Source organism: Morone saxatilis, unplaced genomic scaffold (assembly GCF_004916995.1).
Source record: "Morone saxatilis isolate NCDOM2014 unplaced genomic scaffold, NCSU_SB_2.0 Contig5, whole genome shotgun sequence".
Classification (NCBI taxonomy): domain Eukaryota; kingdom Metazoa; phylum Chordata; class Actinopteri; family Moronidae; genus Morone; species Morone saxatilis.
Window position 1 is genome coordinate 20,540,103 of NW_023340095.1, and position 7,973 is coordinate 20,548,075.

Sequence of the window (7,973 nt, forward strand, 5' to 3'; positions counted from 1 at the left end):
TCACCAAAGTCAGTAGGGTTCATCCTCTGGTGACCATGAAGGTTTGCACAAAATTTAATTTATCAAACCATTAAAAGGATGACAAACACGGTACAAAAGGTGAGGAAAAATATCTGACGGTGAACAAATTTGTATCGTCTCATGAAATATATCAACTTATCGCCCATCCATTGGGATCTGTGCTGCTGAAGACCCTGTCAAAAGCCATCAGTATATAACCACTATTATGCCACACTAAATAATGGATTTTAATATGCGTTTTCTCCGTGCTCTGCCTGACAGTGCCTGAAGAATGTGTTTTTTTTTTCTATCAGTTGTTTTTAGAAAAAACACCATTATGTTCCCTCGACTGGATGTGAATCATACTGAGCACTTGGCCCTGGCATTCTTTTACATTGTTTCCTATTATCCTGTTTGGCAGACACAAGTGTGTGTGTGTGTGTTTTGTAGAAGAGAAGAGAGAGTACACAGTTTTGATTGCAAAAAAGTGCTGAAATGTGGATTGGGTTTAATAGCAGAGCGGTGTGTCAATAGCAGCCAGCTGCTGCCAGCAATGCCTGTGCCTCTCTTCTCCTCTCTCCTCGTCTCTCTCTCTCTCATTCTCTCTATCTCTGCCTTTCTCGTGAATTACTGCAGAATAAACCTCGGAGGTCGCACCTCCTCTCCCCTCGTCTCTCTCTCTCTGCCTTTCTCTGGTTGAATTACTGCCAGAATAAATGCTCTCTGGAGGTCCGCACTCTCTCTGCTCCCTCTGTCACTGGAGCTAACTGAGGAATAACTCATCCCTACCAGCAGGACAGTAAATCAGCCACCATGTCCCAGCATGCATAGGAGCTGGTTTCTCCAGATATGATGGCAGAGTGCGCGAGGAGGACAGCATCAAAATAAATCATTTATGTGATCGGATTCACTGTCAGGGTGTCTGCATTATTAAATACACTTACAAACCTCCATCTTAACAAGTCAGTTTGTGTACCTTTTTTGTATATTCTTGGTCTGGACTGTTTTTCATGGTTTCGGTTAGTCCCTTAAGTTCCAGTTAAGTTGAACCTTAATGCTACAGCATACAATGATATTCTATATAATTTATACTTTGTGGTAACAGATTCTGTTTGTCCACTTCCTGTTTCAACATGACAATACCCCCTGTGCTAAAATCCAGCTCCACAAAAAAATGGGTTCCCCAGTCTGGTGTGGAAGAACTTGACTGGTCTGCACAGAACTGACCTCAACCCCATCCAGCACCTTTGGGATGCACTGGAACACCAACTGTGAGCCAGATTTTCCCACTCAACATTAGCGTTGGACCCCACTAATGTTCTTGAGGCTAAATGTGAGCAAATCCCTGCAGCCAGGTTCAACATCTGGTGGAAAGCCTGAAACCAGAAGAGCGGAGGCTGCTATGGCAGCAGATGTTCATGGTTTATGTGTGTGTATGTGTGTCCACATACTTTTGGCTATGTATGAAATTATCACACGTCCTCATTGTACAAATCAATGTAAAGATATTTTTGGAATCAAGTGTTTCGATATAATGAGGCTCTTTCTTTTTTCTTTTTTTCTTAAACGACCTGAACTTGGAACAACTGCAAATCTGTCAGAATAAAATATGTTTTGAATGCTGAATATAAGATTATGATACATCATTTTCTTACTACATCGGATCTTTTATTGCAAATCAAAAAATAAATAAAAATGTTGAAACGCACAGGATTGGCTGTTTTCCAGAGAAGCTTCACCAGATTAAAACCATTAAAGCATCTCATTATGACAAGAAAGAAATGTTTCTAGTTCTATAGATAGTTGCAGATCATCGTGCCTAAAGGCTCTACAGTTACTGTATAATTCTGTCTATGTGTACATCATCACTGTGTTATGTGTGAGTCAGAGTCTGTTTTGCTATCGGCACATCTCCCCTCCTCTGCCTGGGCAGAGGTTACCCAACAGCGAGCATCATGTTGCAGAGATCAGGTTTGGAAACAAATCCTCCTGTTGCAGCCAGCAGTTCCTGCAGCTGCTGGCAGCACACTGTCTGATCTTCTAAACTTACCCCATTTTAATCAAGCTTCTGCGCTCCCTCTCTCCTCCTACAGGTCATTGGCTCAGATCCCAAAGTGCCAGGCTTCCTCTTCACAGTCTCCTCTCAGTATAGCAATCTGTCTGGAGTTTCCACAGAGCCAGACAGATGTGGCCTTGAGCTATAAGTAAAGAGAGAGAAAGAGGAAAAAAAAGCATATCAATCAATGAGCTGCTTTTTCTGAACATAACAACAGACTACCACGGTGGAGATGCTCGCTCTGTCAGACGAGACACACACAGAGCAACAGAGACTTGAGGCTTGAATAGCAGATGTATCCTGATACTGTAAAACAAACCGTGTCCTCCTTTCGCAGATTGAATTAGATGTTGAGTCAATTACATAATTAGTGTTTCTCTGTCAGGAGAGAGTCGCAGATTACACGCATCACGCCAAGAGCTTGTATACAGTGTGTGTGTGTGTGTGTGTGTGTGTGTGTGTTGAACAGCCTGCGGATAATTATTCAATGTCATATTTTCAAGCAATAACGCACATTTCCTCTATATTAAATATAATTGTTGTTTCTCATCAACAGTTACAGATAAGAAAGGAAACAAATACTGGTGGTGCCCGCCTGGGGACCACAGACGTAAGTTAGTTTTAAGATATATCTACTGCAATAGCACCTTTTGAATAAACAATAAAGAAAGCTGAAAATAAATTACACTAGACATACATCCTTGTCATATAAATAATACGATAACATAAATTAAAATAAATCTGATGCAATATGTGTATCATGCTTTGTCCCTGCAAAATAAATAAATGAAAAATAATAAATGTCATTAACGTTAAATAATAATATTGCTTTCTCTGCCAGAACATTATTAAATGATAAACATAAATAAATATAGTGCAAATATGAGTTAATGTGTTATCGAATTCTCCTTTTAAAATAAGGAATAAATGAAATAAAAACACCATAAATGTACCGGTAAAGAAATAAATAGCGGTTTCCATAAAGAACTGTAAATAAGAAAAATACTATGGATGCATTGACATCAACACATTAAAGCTCAAACTCAAGTTGCAGTTCAAAATCTAGACATAAAAAATGTCATTTTACACAACAACGAAAAGAATAAAAGCAGTGAGATAAACGACACAAATTCCAAACATAACTGCACAGCAGGCATGAATGCAATGTAGGCCAGCAGCCCTAAAATAAAACAAAAGAGACTGAACTGTGCATTACAGAAACAGCTCTATCCAAGACACAACTCAGACCGGGAAACACTCTGCAGGAACCATGAATACTCAGTTCATGAAAAAAACAAAAAACAAAAAACAAAAGAGAGATCCCCACCTCGTCTTTGGGTGCTCCACTAAACTCTGCATCCACCACTTCAACATCTACATCCACGCGATGGCCCACCCACCCCCTGCCGCGGGATGCTGGACGACAGTGCTGTGCTGCATATCGCACTTTGAAAGTGATGTCATAGAAATGCCCCCCCCCCCCGCACCATCCCAGGGAAGTGCCTGCATGATTGTGCAGGGCTTCACACTTGATCCTCCCTTTTTTTCCCATGCAGCCTCTTCTCTTTCCTTGCAAAATGATGCAGCTCACTTCATTCAACATTTTGTTTGCACCAGAGCTGTTAGTTAAAAAAGTAAAGTACTCTGAATTCACTCGTTTCTCCAGCTCCACTTTGCACACTGGGAGACCTCTCCTCTCTCATGCTCACAGAATAACCTCGCTCTGACATCCCACTGAAACTGATAGGCTTTTTCTAAGAGGAATGAGAAACTGGTTATCGGCACTGACTGAATGACCCATTATTTATTTTAATTTTCTCCTCTTTTATATCCGGAAAGCGTTAAATCACTGAGCCAATTCCCCGCTGTTCCGCCTGTTTCATTCATCCTTTCCTGATGGGAGCTTCAGAAGCCCTAAACTATTGCAGAAGTGTTTCTTACAGACGTGTGGGTTGTGTGTGTGTGTGTGGTGTTCTCCAGACTGAAGTCTTTCAGATCCTATGTAGTGATAGAAGAGGATAATAATGGCCCATGGTTTTTTGACACCTTCATTCTTCCCTACAGACATGCAGACTCACACCTCCAAATAGTTTCGGGCAGGTGTGTGTGTTGGGTGTGTGTTGTTGTGTGTGTGTGTGTGAGGTGAGCGAGATACAGAGAGACGGAGACAGAGACAGGGAGATAAAGACCGTTTAATGGCAATCTCAGCCACACACACCTCATATACTCGACCACTATATTCATATACCTCTTGAAAATGTCATCACTTCATCTTCATAAATGTATTATTCTATATTGTGATTCCAAAAAATTATATAGCAAAGAAGAAACATATCTGTGACGAGAATTCATTCTGCATCTACAAACATCCTGATCCACAAGAATAAAAACAAAGAATCCAGCTGTGAAAAACAGTGAGCACAGTGAGGAGAATAAAGGTGATACATTAACAGTGTTCCCATCGAATATATGGTGCAAATATACAACTTGCTTCTACCCCCCCTAAAAAAGTGAAAAAATGTCTTCACTTTCAAGAGCATGGACTTAAAGTTGATGTATTTAAATTCATTTGGAATGGTGCATTCATGTGCAGTCATAAAAATTGTAAAAAGGACTTCCCTGATCCTTCGCTTGTGATGCCACATGTACCAGAACTTATGAATGAATAACATAAAAAAAGTTCTACTGAGCCACTGAAGTAATCAACGCAGAACATTCATAAAAATATGCCAAAAATGACTTTAAACTACACTATTACCAGTTTAGTAGGTGCACGTGCAATAAAATACAACAGCATAGCAATGAATCCGACCTTTATGAAGCAGCTTGTTTACTCTGTCAGAGAGGTTCTGACTCAACTCTTTGTATAGTTTATATATAATAGTTTAAGTGGCAGGTCAACAACGCATTATAAACACTGGACAATATATTGTCCAACATAACATTTTAAGTGATTTCAAGGCTGTTGTAGTGGACTGCGTTACTTAACCTTGTAACTCAGGGTAGGTATATGTGACCACCAACATTTTTAATTCAGAAAATAAATATTTGAATTTACAACAACAACTCAGTGTCTACAGTCTGTAAAAGGACTCAACGTCAGAACTGTCAGGTAGCACGGTGGGTTAACAATATTCAAACGCCCTTAAACCCGACATGGCATGAAGTTCACCTCCCACCGATGTGTGCTTTGGCTCAGCAGGTGTCTGGATGTGAAGTGCTCTGCTGTGTGTGAGCGAAAGGCAGGCTATCGTTGGCACAGCTGGAAGGCACAGCAGGAGTGTGACAGAAAGCTCACTGTGAGGCCAAGACTGGAGAGGACACACACTAAAGCCAAATACATTTAAATATGCCTTTTTCCCTCCACAATGGCCAGTGGTTTTCAAGTGCAAAAATTTAGCCTTTTTCAAAACGCTCTCCTTAGTGGCTAAATTGAAAAATGGCAGCCCAGGCAGCTGTAGGAATGCCATGTGCCTGCTCAGTCATGGCTGGGCGAATTTAAAAGGACAACTTTTGAAGGCAATTTGAGCATTTCTTGTGCTGTGTTCTACACATTTTACATCAGGTGTACCACTGAGTAAGACAGTCAGATATATGGAGATGAGAAAGTACTAAGAAAAACGTTTGGCCAAAAAGCAATATTAACATTGATTACTGTAGCTTCAAGTTTCTTTAAATGGACTGTAAGTAAATTCAAAAGAAAGCCTCCTGGTAGCACTGCAAATGTGTGGGTGTGCACGTGCTTGAGTGCACAGACACACTGCGCTTGCCGCTCAGCATGTGGCATAAAATGGCAGACTGCTGTCCACACACTGCGCGCTGGCAGGATGTCTGGACTCATACGTGGCCCTAACACCGCCAGCTGCTGTGATATTTCACTCTGCACAACAGTGAGCCTGAAGACGGCGGCCGCCAGCCGACTGCTTTCTCTTCCCTGAGCCCCTGAAGCCACAATAACAGCAGTGACTTACAGTGTGACACAGGGAGCAGAGAGTGTAAATGTAAAGCAGTCAGGTGAGGTGAGGAGGCTCGGCAGGTGAAGAAGCGGCTCAGAAGACATGACGTCATAATCAACATCAAATGCAAAATGTACACTATCGCTGCCTGTATTTAAATCTCACACCCTTCTATTTGCATTCAGCTAATACTGTGACATGTTCAAGCTCCATGAGCAGCATCTGTTTTTGGGTATCAAACATTTATCCCCTGTAAGCTAGAGAGTTGGTTGTAAAAAGTTTGTTTGCTCCTTTAGAAGCTGTCAGCTTTAATTCAGTTGGCATAAATGCAACACACAAACTTTGCCAACCCTTTCTGCAGCATAATCCACTTTTTCGCGGTCTTTGCTGTGTTCAGTATTTTGCCACTCATACTGTAGGAGTTTTGGCAAAATGTGGCTAAACCCACTGATGTGTAACTACATTTCTAAAGGACTTTACAAAACTGTAGTCATAAAGTGCTTTAGCAGAGGGAAGATAGAAGACATAATGTATAAGAAAAGGACACAAAGTGTACAAACCACAGAATATAAAGTAGGGGATTCTGAGCTGATACCAATATAGATGTTTAAAAATAACAATTTGGCTGACAGCCAATGATTTTTTGTTGTTATTTATTTGCTTTTCGTGCCACAAATCAAATAAATCTACAATGATAAGCATCTCTGCCTTGTTGAAGCTATTTATTCTCATCCAAGATGTCAGATGCAGAGCCGCTCACTGTCCGGCTGCTGCATTGAGCACATACGCAGGTATTTGCGTGCAGGTGATTCTCCAATATCAGAGTTAGATATATTCAACATTTAACCAGAGCAAAAGTGACGTGACGAAACAGATATACGTCTTCACCATTGCAATCTAAAATGTAGCTGACAAGAACTTAAACTGACTACAGCCATCAGTCTCCAAAACAAATGTAAACTACAAATGTGCACTTTCAAGCTTACTGGGGGTGAGTGTATCACTTTAATAGCCTCTTATATGTATCTTTTGTGACTGTAATCAAAGCTGGAATCTTTTTAACTTCAAACATGTCAGGTTTGGGCAAAAATATATTTAAATGCATTCAAATATTTTAGGGAGTGCCATGCATAAGGGCTAGAATAACAGAAACATGCCACTTGCACCACTTACAATGCAGATTGACATAAAACCAAACACACCTCATACATTTCTCAAACATATTTTGCATAAATAACCTGCCAGTCTGATGGCTTACCGGCTCTGCTGCTGTCAATGTGTAAGTCATCTGTTAATCCAGCAGTTTGCCTCTTTATCCCAGTGAAAGTCTATCCACATAAAGCTCCAATCCTGCCAGCTCGATCTGGGCTCAGCGTTGGTCTATTGATTTAGATGCTTATCTGCAGTGTCTTACATAAGAATACCTTACCACCATTATCATTATAGATCCCTGCATACAAGCAGGATTTGTGATGGTAGGGGATTTCTTCTTTGCAGCTGATATATTTCTGGCAGAGATATGATCCAAAATACTGTATTTCAGGCTTGAACTTGCAGGAAAGCGTTTATAAATGGCATGAACAAAAATAATGAATGTTGTTTTCAGCTAAAATTGTTGTAATTAGATAAGTCTTTTATCAGACAAAAAAAACAAGAGTATTTGCTTGTTTTTCTTAATTTTATACAGCTGTAAATCAAATCCTTTGGGTTTGTTTCTTTATTATCCTTTTGGCCTGACAAAATAAGCAGTTTTAAGACAATAATTTAAGCTCTGGAAGCTTGAGAAGGTGGGAATTTGTGTAATTTGTTAACAATTACATGATGACTCAAAAATATTAAATAACGAAAATAATCAAATTCCAGCCTTATTTGTAATAAGGACAATGGCTCATCCAGTTTCCATCAGTCTACATCTGAGACTTGTTAGACTCCATTGTGTAGACATACACACACACACACAC

The 7,973-nt window shown here is 40.2% G+C and overlaps 1 protein-coding gene across 1 annotated transcript in view; it reads right to left on the minus strand.

Annotated features, from left to right (window-relative positions):
- Positions 1–2,192, minus strand: part of si:dkey-91i10.2 (uncharacterized protein LOC555224 homolog) — a 20,822-nt gene extending 18,630 nt beyond the window's left edge. The window contains exon 1 of the mRNA XM_035677181.1: positions 2,051–2,192. The gene's annotated coding sequence lies outside the window, so the exon portion shown is untranslated. The remainder of the gene's footprint in view (positions 1–2,050) is intronic.
- Between the last annotated feature and the right edge of the window lie 5,781 nt (positions 2,193–7,973).